The sequence below is a fragment of the Marmota monax genome, unplaced genomic scaffold (genome assembly GCF_021218885.2).
Source record: "Marmota monax isolate L192 unplaced genomic scaffold, Marmota_monax_Labrador192_F-V1.1 WCK01_AAM20220418_F8-fsc00376, whole genome shotgun sequence".
NCBI classification, from domain to species: domain Eukaryota; kingdom Metazoa; phylum Chordata; class Mammalia; order Rodentia; family Sciuridae; genus Marmota; species Marmota monax.
This window is the reverse complement of record NW_026692651.1, coordinates 346,139-353,045: the sequence shown is the minus strand read 5'-3', so window position 1 is coordinate 353,045 and position 6,907 is coordinate 346,139. Positions and strand designations below refer to the sequence as shown.

General features: G+C 36.5%; 1 pseudogene; it reads right to left on the bottom strand.

Moving 5' to 3' along the window:
* Nucleotides 1-5,556: 5,556 nt before the first annotated feature.
* Nucleotides 5,557-6,482, bottom strand: LOC124093820 (olfactory receptor 14C36-like; annotated as a pseudogene).
* Between the last annotated feature and the right edge of the window lie 425 nt (nucleotides 6,483-6,907).

Sequence of the window (6,907 nt, the reverse complement as noted above, 5' to 3'; positions counted from 1 at the left end):
GTAGCGCGCTTGTCTGGCATGGGTGCGGCCCGGGTTCGATCCTCAGCACCACATACAAACAGAGATGTTGTGTCCACCGAAAACTAAAAAATAAATATTAAAAATTTCTCTCTCTCTCTCTCTCTCTCTCTCTCTCTCTTTTAAAAAGTTTAACCTTTAGATTTGATGAAGAAATAAAAACATTTCATGATAAACAAAAGTTAGAAGAATTTATAGCTAGACAACTGGCACTACATTACATCCTTGAAACATATTCCATGAAGAGGAAAAAAAACAACAACAATGAAATCAGCAGAGTGAGGTACTGCCCTAAAAAAAAAAAAAAACTAATCAAAGAAGAAAATCACGTCAAGTTAAATAACAAAAGTAAATAAATATGGCTGGACATGCAAAACATGTCTCAATAATAACCCTGAATATTAATGGCTTAAACTCATCTATCAAAAACAATAAGCTAGCAGACTGGATTAAAAAAATCAGAAATATGCTGCCTCCAGGAGACTCATCTGTTAGTGAAATACATACACAGACTGATAATGAAAGATTGGGAAAAATCATACCACTCACATGGACTGTGGAAGTAAGCAGGGGTTTCTATCCTCATGTCAGTAAAGTAGACTTGAAGCCAAAGTTAATCAAAAGGGAAAAAGATGGAAATTATATACTGCTCAAGGGAACCATACCAACAAGCCATAACAATCATAAATATATATTCCCCAAACAATGGAGCAGCTATGTTCATCAAATTTTTCTCAAATTTAAGAGTCAAATTGACCAAAACAGAATAATCTTGGATGACTTTAACACACCTCTCTCAAACCTGGATAGATCTTCCAAACAAAAATTGAATAAAAAAACAACTATAGATCTCAATAATACAATTAATAACTTTGACTTAACTGACATGTATAGAATATAACAACCAGCATCAAGTGGCTAAACCTTCTTTTCAGCAGCACATGGATCCTTCTCTAAAATAGACCATATAAATTGCCACAGAGTAACTCTTAGCAAACACAAAAGAGTAGAGATACTACCCTGCATTTTATCAGATCACAATGAAATGAAATTTGAAATCAAAGATAAAATTTTAAATAAAAATTGCTCCAACACCTGGAGACTGAACAATATGTTACTAAATGAACAATGGGTTGTAGAAGATATCAAGGAGGAAATTGAAAAATTCCTAGAGGCAAATGAGAACATAGACACAACATATTGAAATCTCTGGGAAACTATGAAAGTGGTACTAAGAGGAAAGTTCATTGCATGGAGTTCATTACTTAAAAGAAGAAAAAGTCAACAAATGAATCACCTCACACTACATCTGAAAGCTCTAGAAAAAGAAGAACAAATCAACACCAAAAGCAGTAGAAGACAAGAAATAATCAAAATTAGAGGTGAAATTGAAGCAAAAGAAACAACTGAAAAAACTGACAAAAGAAAAAGTTGGTTCTTTGAAAAATTTTTAAAAAATGACAGATACTTAGTCATGCTAATGAGGAGAAGAAGAGAGAAAAATCAAATTATCAGCATATGTGATAAAAAAAGGTACTATCACAACAGATACTACAAATATACAGAGGATAATTAGAAATTATTTTGAAAACATACACTCCATTAAAGTAGAGGATATTGAAGGCATTGACAAATTCTTAAGTCATACAATTTTCCCAGGATGAAGTAGGATGAAATATACAATTTGAACAGACCAATATCAAGTGATGAAATGGAAGACACCATCAGAAGTCTACTACCAACCAAGAAAAGCTCAGGACTGGATGGATACAAAGCCAAATTCTATAAGACTTTAAAGAAGAAGTAACACCAATAGTCTTCAATTTATTTCAGTAAATAGATAAAGAGAGAGCAGTCCCAAACGTATTCTATGAGGTCAATATCATCCTGATTCCAAAAACAGGCAGAGCAGAGACACACCAAAGAAAGAAAACTTCAGACCAATATCTCTAATGAACATAGATGCAAAATTTCTCAATAAAATTCTGGCAAATCAAATACAAATCATATCAAAAAGATAGTGCACCAAAATCAAGTGGGATTCATCCCAGCGATGTAAGGTTGGTTCAACATATGAAAATCAATAAATGTAATTCATCACATCAATAGACTTAAAGACAAAAATCATACGATCATCTCAATAGATGCAGAAAAAGCATTTGACATAATTCACCTCCTTCATTTTCAAAACACCAGGAAAACTAGGGATAACAGGATCATATCTCAACATCATAAAGGCTATCAACGCTCAGCCCCAGGCCAACCTCATTCTAAATGGAGGAAATTTAAGGCATTCCCTCTAAAAACTGGAACAAGACAGGGCTGCCCTCTTTCACCAATTCTATTTAATATTGTTCTTGAAGCACTGGCCAGAACAATTAGACAGATGAAAGAAATTAAAGAGATACATGGGAAAACAAAAACTCAAATTGGCACTATTGGTTGACAATATGATTCTATACCTAGAAGATCCAAAAAGCTCCACCAGAAAATTTCTAGAACTAGTAAAAGAATTCAGAAAAGTAGTAGAATATAAAATCAACACCCATAAATCAAAGGAATTTCTGTATATCCATGACAAATCCTCTGAGAAGGAAATGAGAAAAAACTACCCCATACATGATAACCTCAAAAAAAAAAAGATACTTGGGAGTCAACTTAATGAAAAAGGTGAAAGAACTGTACAATGAAAACTACAGAACCCTAAAGAGAGAAATCAATGAAGATCTTAGAATATGGAAAGATCTAACTTGCTCTTGGATAGGCAGAATTAATATCAAAATAACCATACTACCAAAAGCACTATACAGATTTAATGAAATTCCAATAAAAATCCCAATGGTATTCCTCATAAAAATTGAAAAATCAATCATGAAATTCATCTGGAAAAATAAGGGACCCAGAATAGCTAAAGCAATCCTTAGCAGGAAGAGTGAAGCAGGTGGCATCACTAAACCAGAACTTAAACAATAGTAACAAAACCAGCATGGTATTGGCACCAAAACAGACGGGTAGAACAATGGTACAAAATAGAGGACATAGAGACTAACCCACAAAATTACAATTATGTTAGACAAAGGTGCCAAAACCATGCATTGAAGACAAGATAGCCTCTTCAAAAAATGGTGCTGGGAAAACTGGAAATTCATACACAACAAAATGAAACTAAACTTCTATCTCTCACCATGCACAAAACTTCAACTCAAAATGGATCAAGGACCTAGGAATTAAACCAGAGACCCTGAGCCTAATAGAAGAAAAAGTAGGCCCTAATATTCATCACGTGGGATTAGGCCCCAACTTCCTTAATAAATTCCTATAGTGCAAGAATTAAAACTAAGAATCAATAAATGGGATGGATTCAAACTGAAGAGTTTCTTCTCAGTAAAAGAAACAATCTGTGAGGTGAATAGAGAGCCTACAACTTGGGAGCAAATTTTTACCCCTCATACATCAGATAGAGCTCTAATCTCTAGGGCATATAAAGAACTCAAAAAGCTAAACACCAAAATTGAAATAAAACAATCAATATTTAGGCCAAGGACCTGAACAGACACTTCTCAGAAGAGGATATACAATCAATGAACACATTTATGAAAAAAATGTTCATCACTGCTAGCAATTATAGAAAAGCAAATAAAAACTACTCTAAGATTTCATCTCGCTCCTTTAAGAATGCCAGCTATTATGAGGACAAACAACAATAAGAGTTGGCGAGGATGTGAGGAAAAAGGGACAAAGGCACACTCATACATGGATGGTGGGACTGAAAATTGGTGCAGCCAATATGGAAAGCAGTATGGGGATTCCTTGGAAAACTTGGAATGGAACCACCATTTGACCCAGCTATCCTTCTTTTCAGTCTATACCCAAAGGACTTAAAAATAGCCTACTCCAGCAAAACAGCCACATCAATGTTTATAGCAGCACAATTCACAATAGCAAAACTGTGGAACCAGGCTAGATGCCCTTCAGTAGATGAAGGTATAAAAAAAGTGGCATGTACACACAATGGAATATAACTCAGCAGTAAATGAGAATAAAATCATGGCATTTGCAGGTAAATGGATGGCATTGGAGAAGATAATGCTAAGTGAAGTTAGCCAATCCCAAAAAACAAATGCCGATGTTTTCTCTGGCATAAGGAGACTGACTCATAGTGGGTAGGGAAGAGGAGCATGGGAGGAATAGATGTACTCTAGATAGGAAAGAGGATGTGAGGGGAAGGGAGGGGGCAGGGGATTAGCAAGGATAGGACAGAGAGATGGGAGGGGAAGGGAAGGAGCAGGATGTTAGCAAGGTTGGAAGAATGTGAGGGACATCAGTATCCAAAGTACATGTATGAAAACATGAATTGGCATGAACATACTTTATATACAAAGAGATATAAAAAATGTGTAATAAGAAAGAAAATCCGTTTGGCTGTCATTTATTTAAAAAAAAGTAAACATTGTGCTCTATATGTGCAGTATAAATTATAATGAATTCTGCTGTCATATATAACAAATTAAAATTTAAAAAAATAAATAAATAAAACACTACCAGCAACAAAACAACAAAATGACTATCACAAATAAAGATAGAAGTTTACATTACAAATTCAAAAAAAGTGAGGGGAAATGTAAGAGTTTGCATGGCCCAGACACATGTGCCAGACAACTATGGTCCATTTCTACATGATTATTAGAACTAAGTCATTAGCACAACACTACAGGAGTAAGATGTGTGGAAGACAAACCATCAGAAAGCTGACATCAATTCATGAACATAATCAAAGACTGGCCCCTGTCATGGCCAAAGAATCACAGGCTGCTCTTCCCTGTGGAAAGATGTGAATGTTGGGACACAGGGTGCATTGACCATTGCCCTCTTTTTACTTCACAGAAAGGAGTCTCTTCTTCTTGCCTGATCCAGATGGAGAAAAATATTACTGTTAAATTCTTTACATTTTGAGAATTGGCACACGGAGCCCGGTGGAGGGAGTGTATTCCCAAGAAGTGTGTGTAGAGTGCCAGTGAGAGGTCGGGAGTAAAGAGTTGCTGTTTGAACATACAAAAAAAAAATTCTTTACATTTTGACTACAATTTCTTTAGGATTTGATTTTTTAATATATTTTAAAAGTAAATAAATTGACAAATTCTGTATCACAGTGTTTACAAGTAGGTTGTACACTGTTCTGAATAAGAGCAAATTATATAAGAATAAATTATCTCCTAGAGTTTTCTTTGGTGTCAGAATTTGATATAGGTAATTGACATATGGGATGATTCTTTAAAATAAATAACCACAAATGATCTCAGCAAATATTTTGAATTATATTTAATCATTAAAAGATGCATTGATGAAATTACACATTCTATAATAGGGCCATGGAAATGATATGGTAAAACAGAAAAATACCTTATGAAATAACTCAGCTTCTAATAATGTAATAGAAAGGTAGACAATGTAACTTGTAAATCATAAATATGAAGAGTATTGTATCTAATTAAGAACCAAGATCAATGAAATTAGCATGATGCTGAAACGTTATCTTTATTATTTCCCTGATAATAACTGTCTTTGCATTACTCTCCTCACAGCTTCCTTTACCTGTTTATTCCTGAGACTGTAGATGAGAGGATTCAGGAAGGGAGGAATCATGGTGTAAAAGGCAGAGAGAACCATGTCCTGGAGGGTGTCAGAGGTTGCTGAGGACCTCAGGTAGACACCTGAGCCAGAACTGATGAAGATGGACACCACGAGGATGTGAGGGTGCAGGTGGAGAAGGCCTTCCCTGGGTCTGGTGGGAAATTTCAGCACAGCAGAAAATATGCGAATGTATGACACGGCAATAAAAAGGAAGCAGCCACCACAAATGACCACAGCAGAGACAAGAAGAAGGACCATGTTTCTGGTGGTGTCAGAGCAGGAGAGCCTCAGCAGAGAGGGGATGTCACAGAAGAACTGGTGTACCACGTTTGACTGGCAGAAAGACAGCCGGAATGTGTTCCCAGTGTGCACACCTGCATACAGCAGACCACTGAGTAGGGAAGCCAGGGTCATGTGGACACAAAACTGAGGGTTCATGATGAGGGGGTACTGGAGTGGCTGGCAGATGGGCACATAGCAGTCCCAGGCCATGATAGAGAGAATCAAAATCTCTACATATGCACAAAAAATGATCAAGAAGATCTGTGTTGCACAACCAGTCACTGAAATGACCCAGTTGATAGTGAGAGAGTTGACAAAGGCATTGGGGACAGTGATGGAAATAAAGCACATGTCCAAGATGGACAGGTTCCTGAGGAAGAAGTACATGGGTGTGTGCAGGTTCTGGTCACAGTGGTGACAGTGACAATGAGAAGGTTCCCTAACAAGGTACCCAGGTAGGTCATTGGGAATACTGTGAAATAGAGAAAATTCAGATTCCAGCCATCAGGAGAGCACAGGAGAAATTCAGTTACCATGGAGGTATTGGCCATTTGATGGAAAATCTGGTTGCCTAGTAAGATAAATAGATGTGAGAGGAAGCAAAAAAATAATTAATACAATTATTTTACATATTTATGTCCAGATTGTTTTCTTGTAGTCTGCATTAGCTTTCCCTACAGAGGAAAGGTCACTCTTTTTCTCTGATATTTTTAAACATTTTTAAGCATAGTGCAACTCCCAGTGCAGGGGTGGAGGTCTGCAGCCTAGGATCTGTGTGTGACATTCAGAGCTTTTCCTCAGCTTCTCATCAGGCCTCCTCTGACCTCCTGAGACTCCCATGCAGAGTACTAGCAAGCATTGGTCACCTTCTTTCCTGTTTGAGACCTGTGTGACAGTGAGTTCTTTAATGCTCTGTAATTTAGTTAACTCATTGTCTTCCATAAATGAAAGTTCACCACTTTTTTGCCTTTGTATA